The sequence below is a fragment of the Magnolia sinica genome, chromosome 6 (assembly GCF_029962835.1).
Source record: "Magnolia sinica isolate HGM2019 chromosome 6, MsV1, whole genome shotgun sequence".
In the NCBI taxonomy this organism is placed as follows: domain Eukaryota; kingdom Viridiplantae; phylum Streptophyta; class Magnoliopsida; order Magnoliales; family Magnoliaceae; genus Magnolia; species Magnolia sinica.
The window spans coordinates 92,843,240-92,866,111 of record NC_080578.1 but is presented as its reverse complement, the minus strand read 5'-3'; the positions used below and the strand labels follow the sequence as shown (position 1 = coordinate 92,866,111).

Below are 22,872 nucleotides of genomic sequence, written 5' to 3'. Positions count from 1 at the left end.
GCTTTACGTGAGTCTCTCCGTGAGTGTAGGAGAGAGGCTTTACGTGAGTCTCTCTTTCTCAACGCAGTGGAATCTCAACCGCTCTCCTCATCCTACGATGTACATGAAGGCTTGCACATAAATTCCGTGTGGTACGGTTCGTAGGAGATCGACTCCCTATATATATATATATATATATATATATATATATATATATATATATATATATATATATATATATATACACACACACACACCAATTTTCATGGGAACTCATGAGAACTTTTTCAGAACTCATCTCTTGTTATGTAAGCATAAAATCTCAATTGTCCATGTGATGCAACACCCCATGAAACCCTCAGGACTCGACTTTCACCCTGATTCGAAACTTTAATGGGCTACGGAAAAAGGAAACAGTTTCCTCCTTTAATTTGTCTCTCTTTTGCCAAGGCCCACCAAAGTTTTGGATAAGGGTAAAAGTTGGGCCTCGGGAGTTTTATGGGGTGTTGCATCACATGGACCATTCAGAATTTGGCCTTGTATCACGAGTGATGAGTTTTGAAAAGGTTCTCACAAATTCTCGTGAGAACTAGCGCGCAAGTGAGTATTCCTCTCTCTCTCTCTGAGTCGAATTCCCCAAAAGGAATGGGAATTTAAAATATTTCAAGGGTGGCTAGTTAACGGGTTTTTAAAAGTTTTTCGAACTAAATTTCTCAACATGCCTGAAAGGGTAATGATTATGGGAGAGGATGGCTCCAAGTCTTATACTGGATGGTGATGTACTTGCCTATAGGGCCCATTATTGTTCAAGTTTTTGATACACAGAGTCCATCCATTGAATAAGCTCATTATAATATATGACCCCAAAAATAAAGCTTATCTATAGATGAAGTGAACCACACCACAAGAAATAGTGTGAGTTGCATCCTACCGTTACCCGATGGGCCACAAACCTTTTGGATAAATATGATAATTGTGTTTTCCCTTCATCTATGTATATGTGATATTATGAATAGGTTAGATGACATATAAGCGTCACTATGGACCTCACGAAACTCTCATTCATGGTTAATCGCAAGTTGGTAAAGTAAAAACTTGCGTGAGTGAGAAGCTTTGACAGTTACGCTTTCTGATGCCCATCAAAAGGTAGATACAATTTATTTGATCATGGGGCCTATCAAAAGGTATATCCAATCCATTAATAATGTTTTTGGCTTAGCATTTTCTTCAGAATGTACTAACTTTACATTCTTCCAAGCAATCAGTGGCCCACAATGAGAAAAAATACTCATCATTTTGTTGTAATAATACCTAATGTTTTATTGTGTTGTGGGCCACCAAATCCAAATATGTCCGTCACTATTTGGACATTTACCTTCCTTAAAATTTTGGAGAGAATGGACGGAGCAGATTTAACCAAAAGTCAAAGATAGGACCCAGTGATGTAGTAAGGAAAGGAGTTTATTATGTAAAAAATGACTGCAAGACCCCATTTCAAATCCCGACTTTAACCCTATCTCTCCCTTTCGAAGTTTCTTCTCTAGGACCCACCTCTCTGCCCTCTGGCACTGTTATGTGACCGTAATTGTATTCAGCATCATCTTCTCTGGCTCTGGCTTTTAGTACGTCCATAAAATGCCTCTTTCACAATCGAAAATTATACAAATGGCAAACCAAAGTATGTAAACAATATTTGAAATTTTTTTTCCTATTTTTTTCTATTGTTGGATATCACTTCAATGCCATTGAAGGTTAAAAGGGACCGTTGTGGGTAAAAGTGAGTTGAGTTGTGAATACGGTAATTTTTGTAGTGGAGGTTATTGTTATGATGGTTGTGGTGGTGGACGTGGGTTATAAATATGAAAATGATGTGCTTCAAGAACGATAACAATCTATATCACTTCAGAATGGCAACCCCAACCCATTTTGCACTCTTATTTTAGTACATAATATAGGGGTCATGGTTATCATCCAGTATGGATCGAGGTTGTCAATAATTGGGGCGGTCAAGGTTAGCATACAATAAGGATCAAGGCTGTCAATATTTGGCACGGTCAAGGTTAACATACAATAAGGGTCGAGGTTATCAGTATGATAATCTCAACCCTTAATGAAAAATTGTCAATCTCGACCTTTACTATCCAACTGTCAACCCCGATCCTTAGTAAATGACAATCTAATGGATGACTACCTACCCTTAGTGGATGATAATCTCAACCCTTATTAGAATGTAGGTAAAGAAAACTAAGAATGACCACCTTCTTGGATTACGAGAATACAATAGTCTCTCCAAAATATTCTATTTAATTTTTTAAGGAATACATGTTATATGATTTTGACAGGTAGAAAGAAAAGAATGAGAATTATGGAGACTTATTTAAAAGAAATAGGGAGATAAGTAGGCTATAGTTGTCTTAAGCTGAATACCTTGAGAATATATTGATCAAGTTTGGGATGGACAACGCTAAGCCAATTAGCAGACCCCATACTGCTTACTCCAGACTTTCTTCAGAGCAATGTCTCATTATAAATGAAAAAAAAAAAAGAAGTAAGATATACCTCCTATACCTTATTCGATTGTGGTTGGCAATTTAATGTATATTATAATTTTTACGAGACCGGATATTTTACATGCAGTCAATGTTGTGATCAGATACTTGTCAAACCCTGACAAAAAACATTGGGAGGTAGTAAAACGATTACTTTGTTATCTATAAGGTACAGCGGAATATGTCCTAACATTTCAGAAATCATAAGGAAAGTTAGTAGGCTGCATGAATTCAGATTGTATAAGAAATCTAGACAATAGACGGTTGACTTTTGATTACTCGTTTGTACTAGCAGCTAGAATGATCAATTGGATGTTGAAGCTTCAGTTTATGGTTGCCCATTTCATAATCGAAGATGAGTATATGACAGTGACAGAAGCTTTTAAAAAATGTGTTTGATTGAGAGGTATGATGAACGAACTTGGGCTTCAGTATAAGGCCATACCAATTAATTGTGATAGTGAAAGCACAATTAATTTGACAAAGAATTTGGTTTACCATTATAAAACTAAACGTATTGATTTTTGTCATCATTTTATCTGACAAGTGCTTAAGAAAGGCGGTGTGACTCTTGAGAAGATCCATTCAAACATCAATCCGGTGAACATGCTTACAAAGATAGTTCTCATAGAGATGTTCTGATCTTGTTCAACTTCTCTAAGTTTGGCAAAAGGTTAATGAAGACGGAGTATGCACGAGAAGCAACAATGATGGTGAAGTTATGATGAAGGCAATTAGAGATGGGGCTTGGAGATGTAATTCATGATGATTGAAGCCAGGTGGAGATTGTTGCCAAATGTCTTCAATCTGACTAGAAAAAAAGTTTGTTGATGCCATCGATAGACCACTTGATCATATAGAGAAAATTTCAAATTTTAGCATTTTCTCAATCGATAGTTTTTAGAGCATTCTTCGATCCCATCGACAGGATCCGATAGTTGTCGATCTTATCAAATAAGGTCCTATCGACTGTGAGCGTAGTTCTACATGAGTGCGCAATTTATTTCCTACTCCAGGTGCTACACTCTGTGTGTGTGTGTGTGTGTGTGTGTGTGTGTGTGTAAACGAGATTAGGATGTATTCCAATCGAGGGCTAAACGTTTCTATGATTTGGGAGGAGGAATAAGGGGTTTCTGAGCATGGTAAGTGATTCCATCTCATGTACTTTTTGCTTTTATAATGATTCGTTGTTGCTTTATGCCGTGGTTTTTTTTCGCAAGGGTTTTCTACGTAAAAACCATATGTACTTGTGACTACTTTGTTTGCATTTTTTTAATCTCGTGTGATCTAAGTTTGAGGTTTGCTTCACCGAATTTCCAACAAACCCAACTCCCATTTGCACTAAAGGTATATTTTCACAGATTATGCCCACATGAGATAATTGCGATCATGCAAGTTCACGGTTGGAATACAAAAATTAGGATATTGGTCCACTGATGAGATAATTTCCTGACTATCCATAGCGTACTAAGTAACAGCTGATGACTACAAACTAATAAACCATGTACTGGTTACTAGATGGTCACAAGAAATGATAAAAAGTCTTCTATATGTGTTGCCAAGCTTCGCCTCTACGCTCTATTAGATTGCCACCTCACGTGGCTAGAACATTGCCTCATGCATCTAAAGTGTTGCCTCACACGGTCGGGTTGCTGCCTCACGCTGCTCGAGTGTCAATGAACAAGACCTGTCTACACAAGGTTGACCACAGAGGAGGGGTTGCTGACGTCCAGCTGAGAGAAAATGGTGGCAAGAGTTGTTGTTGAGAGGAGATATTAGTGGAACCGCTATTGTGGATGGCAACAAGGGGCAGAGCCTTTTTGAAAAAAAAAAAACACCCGGATCCATAGCTCAACTGGCAGACCGAGTGGAGATGCCTCATTTCAACACTTGAGGGCTTGGTATCGATCCCTAGCGGGGTGGCTAGCATGGAGTGTGTGTACTGACATGGGTGTGTACTAACAAGCTAACCCAAAAAATTAAAAAGAAAAAAAAGAGACGATGTCAGTGATGAAGGTGCCACTACTACAAGACTAGGCAACTGCTGTTGTGCGATGGTTCATTGGTGTCACGTGGTGGTAGTGTTGTAACTGGCTTGCACTGAGAGAGAGAGAGAGAGAAGTTACATAAACCCTAACTCTGATACGATGTAGGTACAGGGAAATTTAGTGATGTAGCTACAGGCAGGTTGCGAACACTTTCATGTCCAAGATGGACCAAAGAAGGCCCAACCGGCAGCGTATCTCGCAAACTAGAATGAGTTATTTAATCATACCATATATGATTTTGGATAGGAGAAGCTACTTTAGCCACCTAACCCACTATGCTAGGTTACCCACACTAAATTTATGAGATTTTATCATATCTCAAAAATTCTTTTAAATTTCATTTTTACTATTTATAGTAAGTTTTAGTTTGATTATAAGTCTTCATCCTTAGAGTTTAGGAGTTCTGTACAACATGAAAAGTGTTAAGAAAAATTAGGAGAATGCCGTGGTTAAGCCAAATAGGACAATTTACTATTTTTGGATGAAAACCATGAAGTCTAGTGGAAATCATCACCGTGTACAAATACTAAGTTTACTATTTATAGAAAGTCATTATTTTTAGTGAGTTGGAGTTTGATTCTGAAACTTCTTCCAAGTTTTGCATCACTATTTAAAAGGTTGTAAATTCGTTTTTATCATCTATGAATCAAAATTTGAATTTCTAGAATTTTTATTTTATTTTCTTATTTTCCTTTGAAAAGCTCCATGGATTTGGAGCAGTTATCCGACTTAAGGAAGACGGTGATCGACCTCATCACATCCATCTCTGGGTCACAGGGTTAGGGTTTTCTCTTCCCCTTTCTCTTGTTTATAATTATTAACAGTATGGTAGTCGACATGACCACCTAAAGAGAGTACTACACACCAACAAAGGAAAGTCCATCCAGCAATAATGGGAAAAACAAACAAGAACCTGCATTACTGAACCATGGGTTCCACTCATACATCTATATGTGTGTGTGTAGTAAGAAATTAATACAAACACTGATGTGGCTGTACATGCATATATACAGGTCTCCAACTGGTTTATAAACGCAAGGGTCAGGCTCTGGAAACCAATGGTCGAGGAGATGTATTTAGAAGAAACAAAGGAGCAGCAAGACAACGACAACAAAGGCGGCAGCAGCAGCGACAACAACAAAACCTCAAATGGAATTTCAGTTCTCAACCACAACGGCCATCCACACTCACAACATTCCAACCAAAGCAAAAAGCGTGGTATTCAACTCTACTCATATGAAGAGAAACCTCATCTACAGCACCAACAGAAACTACCACAACACCAACAAAATCTTAGTAAAGCTGAGAATTTTGGACTCACCGGTTTCGATATCTCATCTTACGGCCCTGCGGTCAGCTACACTGATACTAACAGCCCGCAATGGAATTCCATCAGCCGTGGCGTGTCATCTACATTGGGTTTGCAAATGCATGATGGGGGTGGTATCGGCCTCTCATTCACACCAACGGCATCTCAGCGCTCGCTCTTCCTCTCTAGACAACATGCAGAAGAAACCCAACCATTCACCACTCCATTTTAGATGAAAATATGCAGAATCTTCCTTATATGAACTAATGCTATATGTACTTCGAGAATAGTGGTGATGTGGGTACACATACGTACGTATATGAGGTTAACGTACGTATTAGTGTTAGTTTTGCTTACATCAATAGACTCTGAAAGCTTTACAAAGTGATTTGTAGAGATTGGTTATGTGGATCATGCCTTTTTTTTTATATATTTCTTTCTTTTCTTTCTTTCTTTCTTTTTTTTTTTTTTTTTGACCCAATGTTGAAAGAGTCTTGTGTTTACAAAATAACCATGTTTTAAAACCTGGACCAGACTTGATGGGGTCGGTTTGACCGCTGGTCGAATCATATCTGCAGACATGGCCTGGCTTGTTTCGGTTTGGAAATTTAATTAATCTAAAATTATCGAAAATATAAGGAATTGAAAGATTTTTATAGAAAATGCTCCAAAACATTGATGTGATGGCCACTATGTAAGTAGCCCATTTATAAAAGGAAAAAATAAAAAATAGAATGAAGGAAAGAAGAAATAAAATTCACTGAGGAGAGGAATATAAACCCTCTCCCAAATGCCCCACAAGAAGACTTCCAGAGCTTATTTGGATTCATGAAAAGAACGAGAAAGGAAATAGTATTTTTTGAGAAATCTTATTTATAATAATAAAAATAAAAAATAAAAAAAGCCGTGGGAAATGAAATATTGTATATCTTGGTTTTTTTTTTAATAAGATTTTTGTAAAATTTTAAAATTTATTTTCAAGTTTGTTATTTGACAAAATATTTTAGTGTTTTGAAATATATATATATATATATATATATATATATATATATATATATATATATGAGTCATGCTCCCCTGCGCACCTACGCAGGTGCGCACCTTTACACACGGGTCATGGGTGTCTAATCTGAACGGTCCATGTAATGCGGAATCCTATGAAACCCCCTGTGACAAACTTTCACCCTGATCTAAAATTATGGTGGGCCATAGCAAAGAGAAATGCAAATCAAGGGAGAAAACTGTTTTTGTTTTTTATGGCTCATCAAAGTTTTAGATCAAATTAAAACTTGGTCCCGGGGGTTTCACAAGGTGCTGCTTCACATGAACGGTTCAGATTTTAGATTCACATCACGTATGATGGGTTGTCAAAAAAGTTTATATGTAGTATGTACGAACTGGTTCGCAGGTGAGCGTTTCTCTCTATATATATATATATATATATATATATATATATATATATATATATATATATATATATATATATATATATATTAGTCACTAGCATTTGTTAGATTGGATCAGAGATGTTTAGAGATGATAAGTGACATTGTTTTTTTTATTTTTATTTTTATTTATTGTTATTTTTTTTACACACGCACACACCCCACACACTCACGCTAGTGGAATATCACCACCTATGGGTACTCGAACCCTTTACCGGGAGTTGAAACTCCTGAGAGTCTACCACCCAAGCAAGACTAAGGACCCGATAAGTGACATATGTGGTATGCAGAGTGAGTCTCTCTCTCTCTCTCTCTCTCTCTCTCTCTCTCTCTCTCTCTCTCTCTCTCTATATATATATATATATATATATATATATATAGTTTAATTTAAATTGCGGCATGTGTTTGAAATTATACCATATAGAAATCTTTTAATACATGAATTTTGTGATACTCAAACACTTGGATCATCTAAGAACAGGCACACCGTGGCAAGGCCCACTTGTACAAGTTCAAACCCATAGTAATGACCATGAGCTCATTTTCTTTGATAATTATTAAAGTTATAGTGCTCCTGGTTGCATTGGTTCACTTGGGCGGTCTAATCAATTAATATGAAATGTCCATTAAGTATATAAGACTTTTCATGGGCTACTAAGAAAAAATAGCACTTATTTGATGATCCAATCCATCATTGATGTAGCCTTATTTTCCATATAGCAATCGTTTTTCCAAACCATGGATGGGATGGTTATGATTCCCTAACAAAAGTAATTCTTTAGGATCATAAGCAATCCATGATGGTCCCTAACAAATAGATGGATCAAATTGTTGGCTGGGCCTATTCTTATGTAAATGATCTTGACCGTCCACGTTAAAGGCCATTAATCAAATCTTGTGATGTTTGCATGATAGCTCATAAAAAGTGGGTGGGACCTAGTGAACCGTTTGGATCAATGAATTAGACTGTGTAAGTGTCCCAATGCAGCTAGAAACGGTATAACTTGGAGGATATAATCAACCAGAGCTTTTTTGGGCATCCTCCATCCATGACAATTTGACGTAGGAGAGGACATGAGGTCGAGCACCGTCTTCCTCAAGAGGATAACTATTTCAAATCCACGGAACTTCTCTGGACTCCTCACAGAGACTTTTCGAATCCCCGAAGAAAGAAAGCAGAAAATAGAAATAAATTCTAATAAATTCGAAATTGATTAATGCCTAAATAAAAATGAGTTCACAACCCTTTAAATAGGAATACCAAGCAATGGGAAAGAAATCAGAATCAAACTACAACTAAAACTCTTAGAATCCGCGACTTACTATAAATAGTAAACTTACTATTTATAGACGGTCGTGATGTCTACTAGTGCGCAAGGCTTTCGGCCAAAAATAGTAAGTGACCTATTTGGCTTCACCAAACCGTTCTCCTAATTATTCTAAGCTCTTTTCACGTTGAGCGCAACTCCTAAAGCCCGACAGATGAAGAATTATAATTAAACTAAAACTTAATATTTATAATAAAAACGAAATTAAAACAGGGAAATGACAGTCGATCCAAGGTTTTTTTGCAATTCCCGGCTGCGTAACCCAGCATAGCGGGATTGGTAGGCTAAAGTAGCTCGTTCTACCCCAAAATCATATATTTTACGTCAGATAACTCATTCCGGAATCTGAGATATGCCTGATCCAAGGTCCGACGGTCCGAATCACTTCTATCGTCGACCGGGCCTTTTCTGATCCATCTTGGCCATGAAACTGTCCACAACCCACTCTACATCACAATTCCAATCACATGAAGGCTTGGTTCATTCAAAAGAACCAAATTCCAAATGCTAAAGTACGGACGTATCGTGTTTCAATCCATCCGGATGCATGAGCAGATCACCTCATGAGATTACACTCCCAAGTATAATCGCTTGCATAGTCGCATGAGTTGGATGGTGAGATTGCTAGAACACGTTCAAATGTGCGAGAAATATATGGGATCCAAGCCATTCAGCAGTCATTTCCCACTGTGAACAATCCAAGGCCTGAAAACTATGGCCTAATCCATTCCTGATATATATATCGTCCATTTTCTTACACAAGAATGGCTTGTCTGACAAGTGGGCTTGTTTATTTTTGGGCAATGGCATGTCAACGGTGGGGACCACCTGAGGAATGGCCCACATCTCGAATGCATGTGACATGAACATGGTAACACATTACTGGTTAAGAGGGAGTATATCCGAGACAACCTATCTATAATCCTGACAGTCCATTCAGGTAACATTGGAATAGACTTTCACTTGGATGTAGTAAGTACTCAACGTGGATGAAACCAGGGCCATTGATTCATCTCACAAGATTTTGTAAATCTTGCAAATGATAATATCGTGAAAATTTGATCGAATGATATCATTGCAATATCATCGCTAAATGTTGTTCTAAATTTTTGCTATTTTATTGTGAAATTATCACCATTTTATCTAAAAAAATCATTTAGCAGTTAAAATAGTTTAGAGGATGGGCATAGCCCTGTACATTGTTTCTAATTGTATAGTCTACCTAAATCATAAATGGGGCTTCTTCTTTTTTTCAATATCTACTCTTAAAATTATATAGTCCACCTAAATCATAAATGAAGCTTCTTCTTTTTTTCAATATCCACTCTTAAAATTAGGTCATACAACTAGTGGTTGGATTGAATTTTTGGAAACATAACATATTAGAACCAACATAACTTCTTGCTTTTCAGAACTTAATTTCCTTATGTGCACGCGAATATGAGGCTTGATCTTCGAAATTCTCCCCATCAATGGTAATTTTGAGATTTCATCCTACATCCGTAAAGTGAATGAAATATTTTGGTAAATTGAAGAGTTGAAACACATTACAGGAATATCATGTGTTCCCAGACATTTTGGGGTAAAAACCACTAAAATAAATCATTTCATACCTTGCTATATTTTAAACTAAAACTTATTAATTTATAATGGTTAGTTGTTAAATATTTTATTTTAAGGGAGATCTTTCCCATAACACTAACACTGCAACCAAAATGTGAAATATTTAAAATAACCTAAGAAAATCCTGGCCAAGAAACTGCCAAGAACTAGATTTGTCACTGTGATGAAGGCATGTAGACGGTCTTGTTTGATTTCTATTTTATAATGTAAATATATGGTAAATAGGCATAATTATTTACATCACTATTTCCTTCTCTTATTTCAAAGTTTACATATTTAGTTATCTGTTAAATGTTCCAGACCAAAACAAACGTGGGAAAGAAATTGGGGCACAAAAACTACGTGACCTATCATGATGCATAGACCATATCTATATTGTCCATCCATTCTACCAACCCATTTTAGGACATGGGCCCGAAAAAAAGAGGTAGATATAAAGCTCAAGTGAACCACACCAAACTAGGAAGTGGGAATTGAACTCTTATCATTAATAATTGCTTGGGGTCATCGAAATTTTGGATCAAGTTGATTTTTTTCATTTTCTTCTATCCATGTCTTTATAATGTTATGAACAGGTCAGATGACAAATAAATATTAATATAGGCCCTAAGAAGGCATTAACTTTCAATAGTTGAGCTCGGTTATAATCCTTGTTTCATGTGTTGTGGTCCATTTGAGTTATAGATTTGCCTCATTTTTTTATGCATGCCATAAGATGGGATTGTGGAATGGATGGGTGGCATGAATATAAGATATTCATCACAATGGACCTCACATTTTTTGTGCCTATTATCTAAATACATAAAATTCCATTAAAATCATCACAATTTTTTAGGCATTAATTTAAAAAATAAAAATAAAAATAGGTTGCAACATCCTCACTTTTATCTTATTAGAAGAACCATTCTCTCTTTATAAGGGTGGGATGTTCTCTCCAAAGCATAAAGGAAAAAAGAAAGAAAGAAGAAGAGACGGCGATCAAGAGTTGGGAGGAAGACAAGGTTAGTACTTTAATTTTTAATTAATTATTTATTATTTTATCATAGAATTTATATATAAGGCCCATATGATAAATGACGCAGATTAACCAAGGGTCCATCGCATACACATATAATAATATGTGTGTATATACACGGTCGTAAATTTGAGTGCAGAAAGCATATAAAATATAAACCAAAGAAAAGTAAGTAACGCCAGGAGGACGTGTTTCCTTTTAGCTTTTTGCATGGGAATTTGTGTTGGGCCTGCTGCAACGTGTGGGGTCTAATCCACACGGTCCACTTGATTCTTGGGGATGATATAAGGTGAGGCCCAAAAAATCAGTCTAACCTAATCATTAGATGGGCCATACCAATCAAAACAGTAGATATTGAACATATACCATTAAAAACTCTTTAGGGCCTAAAGGAATTCTAAATCAACCTAACATTATCGTAAAACATATTATCGTAGCCCACTGATCAATTTGGATTAGACATAAACACTATAATGGACCCTGGACAGGCCTTAGGAAGGTTTAATGAAAAGTGAGTGGTCCGCACTATTAATGATGGTACGATACACAAGAATCTCAAATTTAGCTTATTTTTAAGCACATGTCCTAAAATGATGGTGTTAAACTGGTGAACGGGATAGATCTAGTACACATGAATCATGTGTGGGCGGCCAAGAAAATTTTTTTAAACCGAAAATACTCAGCATGTCCAGACCATATTTAATGAAATTTTCAGTCCATAAGAGAAATTTACAACTGTACGACCCATTTAAGGCCCATTTACATTTGTATTCCCACTTCTTTTTACCTTTCAAAAATAAGCCCCAGATGTACGGATGGCTTGCCAAAGGTCGAAAATGCCCCCTGCTTTTTCCTTCAAGCGGATCGGTGGTGTTCGAGGACGTGCGCTGGGCTCTTCAAACTCCGAGTTGTACGAACGGTTCAAAAGATATCAAAGTTACATGGGCCCCACGGTTACGTATTTATTATATCCACAACGTTCATCCATATTTCGAGATCATTTCGGAACATTATCAAAAAACATCATATCCAAGGATCAACTGGACCACACCACAAAGAGCAGCGGGAAAATTGATTTTCACCGTTAAAAATTTTGTAGGGCCCACCATAAAATTTACTTTCCATCCTATCTATTCATAAGGTTACGAAGACCTGGATGAAGAAGAAAAATAAATTCCATAATGATCCAAAACTGTTGTGACCCCTAAAAGGGTTTCAATGGTAGACGCTCAATCCTCCAAAGCCTTTTACAGTGTGGTCCACTTAATAGCTAGATCTGTCTTATTTTTCATCTCAAGCCTTAATACGAGTTTGCCAAATATATGGACGGTTTGGATATAATACATACCTTATAATAGGACCCACAAAAAGCGGTGGGAATTACAATAGCAAAAAATTAAAAAATTAAATAATAATAATAATAATAATAATAATAATAAAACCAGGAACTTATGGCTGAGTTTTCCATGGCTAGGAATTATAACTGTAGCAATAGCCGTAGCCCCTGGAATTTCCATATGTCTTTCCATATGTATCAAATGTCTTTTAATTAATCGAAAAATGTCCAGAATTGTCCACCGAGTTTGCCTAAAAAAATCTTGCAATTTTCGATACATATTGAAGAGTATTCAATATATATTAAAGGAATTTCCCAATAGCTATGGATTATAACCATAGCCATAACTATAGTCTGTACCAGTCAATGAAATTTTTTTAATTTTTTATTTTATTTATTTTATTTTTATTTTTTTACATGGAGAACTTTATTCTACCTAAATTTTATCTAGGACATATTTATATAAATATGTATATATAAGCATATAAAATTTTTTTCTCTCTTTTTTTCATTTCTTTCTTTATTCATTTAACAAGAATATCTTCTAAACCAAAATTAGTTACTTGACATACCCTATATGATCTTGGGATATGAGGAGCTACTTTAGCCAACCAACCTAGTTATTTTTCAAGATTCCATCAAGTCGATGGTCAAAAATCTATTTCATTCACTTCGCGGTCAATTTCAATCATTTCGCGGTCAATTTCGTTCATTTCATTTACTTCGCGATCAATTCCATGCATTTCACGGTCAATCCCAGCAATTTTGTTTTGATTCACAGTCAGTTCCATGCATTTCACAGTCAATTCCCTTCACTTCATGGTCATTTCCATGCATTTCACAGTCAATTCCCTTCACTTCACAGTCATTTTCATACATTTCACGATCAATCTCGACAATTCCATTTCATTTCATGATCATTTCCATGCATTTTACGGTCAATCCTGACGATTCTGTTTTGCTTCACGGTCATTTCCATGCATTTCACAGTCAATTCCCTTCACTTCACGGTCATTTCCATGCATTTCACGGTCAATTTGCTTCACTTCACAGTCATTTCCATGCATTTCATGATCAATCCTGGTGATTCCATTTCGATTCATGGTCATTTCCCTGCATTTCACGGTCAATTTCCTTCACTTCACGGTCATTTCCAGGCACTTCACGGTCATTTCCCTACACTTCACGGTCATTTCCATGCATTTCACGGCCAATCCCGACGATTCCATTTTGATTCACGGTCATTTCCATGCATTTCAAGGTCAATTCCCTTCACTTCACGGTCATTTCCATGCATTTCACGATCAATTCGCTTCACTTCACGGTCATTTCCATGCATTTCACGGTCAATCCCGGTGATTCCGTTTTGATTCACGGTCATTTCCATACATTTCACGGTCAATTCCCTTCACTTCACAGTCATTTCCATGCATTTCATGGTCATTTCCCTATACTTCATGATCATTTCGATGCATTTCACGGTCAATCCCGGCAATTCTATTTTGATTCACGGTCATTTCCATGCATTTCACGGTTAATTCACTTCCCTTCACTTCATAGTCATTTTCATGCATTTCACAGTCAATCCCTGCAATTCTGTTTCATTTCACGGTCATTTCGATGCATTTCACGGTCAATTAGCTTCACTTCACGATCATTTCCATGCATTTCACGGCCAATTCCCTTCACTTCACGGTCATTTTCATGCATTTCATGGTCAGTCCCGGCAATTCCGTTTCATTTCACGATCATTTCCATGCATTTCAAGGTCATTTCGCTTCACTTCACGGTCATTTCCATGCATTTCACAGTCAATTCCCTTCACTTCACGGTCATTTTCATGCATTTCACGGTCAATCCCAGCAATTCCATTTCATTTCATGGTCGTTTCCATGCATTTCACAGTCAATTCACTACACTTCACGGTCATTTCGATGCATTTCACAGTCAATTCCCCTTCACTTCACGGTCATTTACATGCATTTCACGGTCAATCCTGGTGAATGCATGGAAATGACCATGAAGTGAAGCGAATTGACCGTGAAATGCATAGAAATGACCGTGAAATGAAACAGAATTGCCGAGATTGACCATGAAATGCATGAAAATAACCGTGAAGTGAAGGGAAATGACCGTGAAATACATGGAAATGACCATGAAGTGAAGAGAGTTAACCGTGAAATGCATGGAAATGACCGTGAATCAAAACAGAATCGCTGAGATTGACCGTGAAATGCATGGAAATGACCGTGAAGTGTAGGGAATAGACTGTGAAATGTATGGAAATGACCGTGAAATGCATGGAAATGACCGTGAAGTGAAGGGAATTGACCGTGAAATGCGTGAAAATGACCGTGAATCAAAACGGAATCGTCGGGATTGACCATAAAATTCACAAAAATGACCGTGAAGTGAAGGGAATTGACTATGAAATGCGTGGAAATGACCGTGAATCAAAACGGAATGTCGATATTGACCATGAAATGCATGGAAATGACCGTGAATCAAAATGGAATCGCGAGTACTGACCGTGAAATGCATGGAAATGACCGTGAAGTGTAGGGAAATGATCGTGAAATGCATGGAAATGACCGTGAATCAAAATGGAATTGCCGGGATTGACCATGAAATGCATGGAAATGACCGTGAATCAAAACGAAATCGCCGGGATTGACCGTGAAATGCATGGAAATGACTATAAAGTGTAGGGAAATGACTGTGAAGTGAAGGAAATTGACCTTGAAATGCATGGAAATGACCACGAATCAAAACGGTATCGCCGGGATTGACCGTGAAATGCATGGAAATGACCATGAAGTGAAGTGAATTGACCGTGAAATACATGGAAATGACCGTGAAGTGAAGAGAATTAACCATGAAATGTATGGAAATGACCATGAAATGAAATGGAATTGTCAAGATTGACCGTGAAATGCATGAAAATGACCGTGAAGTGAAGGGAATTGACCGTGAAATGCATAGAAATGACCGTGAATCAAAACGGAATCGCCGAGATTAACCGTGAAATGCATGGAAATGACCGTAAAGTGTAGGGAAATGACCGTGAAATGCATGAAAATGACCGTAAAGTGAAGGGAATTGACCATGAAATACATGGAAATGACCGTGAATCAAAACAGAATCCAGGATTGACCGTGAAATGCATGAAAATGACCGTGAATCAAAACGGAATCGTCGGAATTAACCGTGAAATGCATGAAAATGATCGTGAAGTAAAGGGAATTGACCGTGAAATGCATGGAAATAACTATGAATCAAAATGGAATCGCCGAGATTGATCGTGAAATGCACGGAAATGACCATGAAGTGAAGGGAATTAACCATGAAATGCATGGAAATGACCGTGAATCAAAACGGAATCGCCGGGATTGACCGTGAAATGCATGGAAAGGATCGTGAAGTGAAAGGAATTGACTGTGAAATGCATGGAAATGACCGTAAATCAAAATGGAATCGCGGGGACTGACCATGAAATGCATGGAAATGACTGTGAAGTGTAGGGAAATGATCATGAAATGCATGGAAATGACTGTAAAGTAAAGTGAATTGACCGTGAAATGCATGGAAATGACCGTGAAGTGAAGGGAATTGACCCTGAAATGTATGGAAATGACCGTGAATCAAAATAGAATCGCTGGGATTGACCGTGAAATGCATGGAAATGACCGTAAAGTGTAGGGAATTGACCGTGAAATGGATGGAAATGACCATGAAGTAAACGGAATTGATCGTGAAATGCATGGAAATGACCATGAAGTAAAGGGAATTGAACGTGAAATGCATGGAAATGACCGTGAATCAAAACGGAATCGCCGGGATTGACTGTGAAATGCATAGAAATGATCGTGAAGTGAAGCGAACTGACCGTGAAATGCATGAAAATGATCGTGAATCAAAACGAAATCGCCAGGATTGACCGTGAAATGCATGGAAAAAACCATGAAGTGTAGGGAATTGACCGTGAAATGCATGGAAATGACCATGAAGTAAAGGGAATTGACCGTGAAATGCATGAAAATGACCGTGAATCAAAACGGAATCGCCGGGATTGACCGTGAAATCCATGGAAATGACTGTGAAGTGAAGTGAATTGACCGTGAAATGCATGGAAATGACCGTAAAGTGAAGGGAATTGACTGTGAAATGTATGGAAATGACCGTGAGTCAAAACGGAATTGCCGGGATTGACCATGAAATACATGAAAATGACCGTGAAGTAAACGGATTTGACCGTGAAATGCATGGAAATGACCATGAATCAAAACAGAATAGCTGGGATTGACCGTGAAATGCATGGAAATGACCGTGAAGTGTAGGGAAATGACCTTGAAATGCATGGAAATGACCGTGAAGTGAAGGGAATTGACCGTGAAATGCATGGAAATGACCGTGAGTCAAAATGGAATTGCTGGGATTGACCGTGAAATGCATGGAATTGATCGTGAAGTACATGAAATGAATGAAATTGACCGCGAACTGATTGAAATTGACCGCGAAGTGAATGAAATGGATTTTCGACCATCGACCTGATGCAATCTTGAAAATTAACTAGCTTGGTTGGCTAAAGTAGCTTCTCCTACCCCAAAATCATATAGGGTACGTCAAGTAACTAATTTTGGTTTAGAAGATATTCTTGTTAAATGAATAAAGAAACAAAAAAAGGAGAAAAAAAAATAAATTTATATGCTTATATATACATATTTATAGAAATATGTATTAGAGAAAATTGTAGATAAAATAAAGTTCTCCATGTAAAAAAATTTTAAAAAAATAAAAATTCATAGACTGGCACAAACTACAATTATGGCTACGATTATAATCTGTAGCTATTGGTAAAATAACCTTCGATACATATCGAATACTCTTCAATATGTATCAAAAATTGTAAGATTTTTAAGGCAAACTCACTGGACAGTCCTCTGGACCTTTTTCAATTAATCGAAAGACATTTGATACATAACGAAAGACCTTCGATACATATAAAAGGACATCAAAATGGCAGGGACTATGACTATGGCTACGGTTATAAGCCATAGAAAACCCCCTAGCCTTAATTCCTAGTTATTATTATTATTATTATTATTATTTTATTTTTTATTTTTATTTTTGTTGTTGTAATCCCCACCGCTTTTTGTGGGTCCTATTATGAGGTATGTGTTATATCCCGACCATCCATCTATTTGACGAACTCGTATTAAAGTTTGAGATGAGAAATAAGACAGATCTAGCTATCAAGTGGACCACACTTTAGAAGGCTATGGAGGATTGAACATCTATCATTGAAACCCTTTTAGGGGTTAAAGAAGTTTTGGATCATTATGAAATTTGTTTTTCCTCTTCATCCTGGTCTTTGTGACCTTATGAATAGATTGGATGGAAAATAAATGTTATGGTAGGCATTACAAAATTTTTAACGGTGAAAATCAATTTTCCCGCTGCTCTGTGGTGTGGTCTTGTTGATCTTTGGATATGATTTTTTTTTTTTTTTTTGATAATGCTCTGAAATTATCTCGAAATATGGATGAACGTTGTAGATATAATAAATACGTAACTGTGGGGCCATGTAACTTTGATATCTTTTGAACAATTCGTACAACTTGGAGTTCGAGGAGCGTCGGCGCTCGTCTTCCAGCACCACCGATCTGCTTGAAGGAAAAAGCAGGGGCATTTTTGACCTTTGGCGAGCCGCCCGTACATCTAGGGCTTATTTTTGAAAGGTAAAAAGAAGTGGGCTTAGAAATTTAAATGGGTCGTACAATTGTAAATTTCTCGATCCATAATTGATATGTATCTGTGCATGATATCTGTAGGGTCCATCTCAATGTGTGAACTATCTATACTATTCATTTATCTCTTCTACCCTTGTATATCTTAGAACTCAAAAATATCTTGAACCAAAATCCAAGTAGACCTGACAAATGAGCATCTACTATCATGCTTCATGCGGTCCACAAACATCCTGTATCAAGGAGATATTTGGGCCTAATGGACAAACATTAGGTGCCAATTTGATAGTTGGTTCATATTCTCATAATGGACCACTTATATATATATATATATATATAAATTAATTAATTAAAGGTTCGAGCCTTAGAATCAAAGTTATTTCATATGCTGGAATGGTCCACGTTTTTTTATTAGGGCAGTGGGCCCTAATATGGTGTATATGTTATATCTTCACCGTCCAATGTCTTTGGAAGGCTATGTAAGGCCAATGACGAAATCTTGTGATGTATCTGAGGTCCATGTGGTCCTAATCGAAGTAAAACAATGGGATTGTATGTTGGATTATTTTGATCATTGTGGACCACACAAATCTCATTTGTGACTAAGATTTTTGCGCAACGGTTACTATGAGGGTAACATTCATATGGACGGTTAAAATATTACACATGCTTAGAGTGGAACCAATACAAAAAGGAAAAGCAAGAAAGAAAGAATAAACAACTTCTAGCGTTGGAATTCCAATGCTGAAAGTTGGGTATTCCTCTTGGTTTTAGGATTGTGGGCAACATATTAACATGTGTTAGATCCATACCATCCACTTGAATGCTCATCCTCTGCTAGGGCCCAAACTCATAAATGAACTCAATGTAAATATCAAGCGGGTCACATTTGCATATTCAATTTATTCCGTTAAAACTCATACACTAAAAGAAAAAATGAAATAAAAGTTAAAAAGACCTTTTTGTCCTTGTTCTTTTCAAAATGGTAGTTGCGATAGAAATACTTTTTACCCATGCTTTTAATTTTATTTACACTTATACCATCACTACTTTATAACTATGATTTTCAACTATTTACACTCATACCCATGACCCTAATTAAGAATCTAATTAAACCATATTTATTGTCGTAAGTTAAATTATATTTTAAATAATAATACTCAAGTTATGTTTAAACTAAATGCAAGTTTAGTCACTTTATGTATCCAACATAACCTTCACATATATGCTTACTATTTATATGGTGTAGATAATCACACTTTATGATTATAGAAGTACCAAGCACGTGTGTTGATAGATAGAGGTGAGTAAATCACAACATATCTCATATATCCACTATTAAGATATATATATTGATTATTGTGATTGTTTGAATTGGTTGTCTTGTTATATCTATTGTACTAGTATGATTCTTGTTTTATAATTTGTATTTCAAGACATTTTTTATGCATATGGATCATACAAATATATAAATCATTGATATTGTGAAATCCGTGATTCCTCTCAAAGAGAGATGTATTTATTGACTACTCATGTCGATGCATAGACATTGAGCACACATTATATACATCCAACGTGACTGCATACACACCTTGTGCTTGGATTTCTTGGGGATCTCCCTGAATGGTTACACATGGTGGATTTGTTGCCAAATGCCCACAGAAGTGAAAGCCTACTCATAGAGTAGATGAATATATTGTCAATGACACCTAAGTGGATGTTGTATATTACTCATGCCTACCTACGATGGATGTCCGACTGATATGAAATTTGGCTTGATAGATATCCAACCCAAACAAGTAGACGATTGTCTTACTTGACATGCATTTCATAACATTCCTGCATTCATATTCATGTCGCATATCATATGATCTGTTTGTGTTATCTTATATTATAGCATGTATGAACCATGCTGAGTTCACTCACTAGCCTAACCAGCTAAGATTACAGATTGACAATCGTATATAAATGAATGAAACAGAAAATCCGAACCAAGTGTCGGAAAATAAGGACCGATTGGCAGATGAATCGCGTATCTGGTGGAAGATGAACTTGTTATGTTGGACTAATGAATTATATATTTATATAGTTTACTATATAAGAATTTGATTTTTTTAATGTATTTTTTATTTTATAATTGAATGAAGTTTCAAATGTGTGGACTCAAGTGATTTATATTTAGATGATATGTTTTTGAATATATGATTATGAAAATTATAAGAATGTAAAACAAATGCAGATGAATAGATGTTAAATTTGAATGTGAACTTTGAATTCATTGAAATTATGTATCCGGACAACTGTATGAAAATTGAATTAATTACACTCAGTGTAGAGTCATGTGCAAGGCCCAACCATAGTCCAATTTCCTTTGGCCTAGTTTCTGCCTAAGCTTCGGAGGCAGTTGGTTGAAGTGGGTCCTACTTTTTGGGCCCATATAAATTAAATTAGGGCTTGCATCTGAATAGAGGCCGGACAAACATACGTGGCCCAGCATATTTAGATAGGTGAATGTACGGCTGCCCAGCCTATTAAAAGCCTGATTTGGGCTCGGATAGTCCAATCATTTAGGCCGACCCGACCCATTTACTGCTCTTGGAATGTTGAGTTCGATATATCACGTGTATGTTACTGACACGTGCGGAGAAAATGGATGTTAATCTCTGAATCACTTGATGAGCTGTCAAATAAAGGGAAATACTAGTTCTCTGTTGCAGTCATTTATAACCGTCCAATCTGGACAACGATAAGAAGTGCGCCCCAATTGTCTGACTTTCTATCGGGGGCTACCCTGCAACCTGGCTCTATGGACCCATCACGGTGTTTGTGTTATATCCACTCCGTTCATCTGTTTCATTAGCTCAGTTTAGGACCTGAGCCCAAACGCGAGGGAGATCCAAACCTCACGTGGGCCACACCACAGGAAACGGTGGGGAGGAAGACAACCACTATTGAAACCTTTCTGGGTCCACCGTGATGTTTAGATGCCATCCAACCTGTTCATGACGCTGACCCAAAACTTCTGTAATACCCCTAAGCTTTCAACGGTGGACATTCAATGCTCACTCGTGTGGACCACTTGAGTTTTGGATCTTCCTTAAGCCTGGGCTCATGTTCTAAAATGAGCTGACGAAACGTATGAACGAAGTAGATACTACGCAAACATCGTGGCGGGCTCCAGGGGCTTTGGATTATCTGGGAGCCATGTAACCCCATATGACAGGCAAGTCGCGTCGGATGTAATCCCTAGATAGGGAAGTCACCGGTTCCCAACGAACGATGATTTTCCACCAATTCTGTGAGTATGATTCGTAATAATCCCACTCTACACGAGGAATGGTGTTATGACTTGCAAAACTTACTTATTGCATGTGAATAAGATGCAACACATGAGCAAGATCAGGCCCGTTCATCATGCGGGCCTATTTTGTATGTTATCATATCCAAAAAATGGGGCATGTAAGGATAGTTGTAACTTTGGATTTGGCCCTTGAATGGGATCGCTTGGTCAGTCGCTTTTCAGAATCGTTCGGTTAGGATCGCTTGAACAGGCTGATCGGTTAGGATTGTTTGAACAGCCTGATTAATGTCCTGCGAGTATACGTGCGGCTAAGTCCAGCACTCCTCAGTTGCATGTCTAGAGGCAAGATAACAAGGGCACGTTGCAATAAAACGTGCTGAGAACAAAATAGCTGAGGTAAATAGGCCTCGGTTCATCGCTGCCGCACTGGACATGTCACTAAATAGATGATGAATCCAAATTACCCATCTGAATCTCTCTGCACAGATCATGGTAAAAGCACATATTTACTAGGTAATCCTAGCCATCATTGTATATGTCAAATCGATATCGAGCAACAATCATCCAAATGTCCACATTAAAAGTGGAAGTGTTTATTAGTTAAAAGGCTAGAATGGTATGGTAACTATGGTTTAATAGTAATGCCCACCAGATGGATGGTCGCGATCAATAGTCGTATGTACAACCGCATGGGTATGCACTGCAATGAACAGACTCTTGTATAACTACTCACACCACATATGCTACTCGAAAGCGCTTCTGTACGTGTCTAGCACACGTGTTTAATATCAAGGCCATTCATCGCAGTGGCCACACGATGAACCTTCCGGGATAAATAAATTGCTACGGTCTTCCTCCATATGAACCGGTCCCTTACGGAACAATGCTTTAAAAATTAAGAAGCAACGGTTCAGATTCATTGTTTACAAATTACCTACCTGACAAGTAGAACGTCCAGGATTTCACGTGATGTCACACTCAATAGTAACCAACCTGACGAATGGTGTAGATCTCCTACATGCATGCTCGCTGGCGTATGATATCCTACAATTATACTCGCTGGCATGCGTCACGTGCGAATCGGTTGGTCCCGGGGAGTAGCTCCGAAAGGGCGCGGATTAGGTGAGTCTGGGGTATCAACTTAGTGAGTGAGTCTCTGACTACGGGACCCAGATATATGTATTTTTTGTAT

The 22,872-nt window shown here is 37.4% G+C and overlaps 1 pseudogene; it reads left to right on the top strand.

The window, feature by feature from the left end:
• LOC131249092 (homeobox protein BEL1 homolog) overlaps nucleotides 1–6,296 on the top strand; it is a 31,966-nt pseudogene extending 25,670 nt beyond the window's left edge.
• The last annotated feature ends 16,576 nt before the right edge of the window (nucleotides 6,297–22,872 follow it).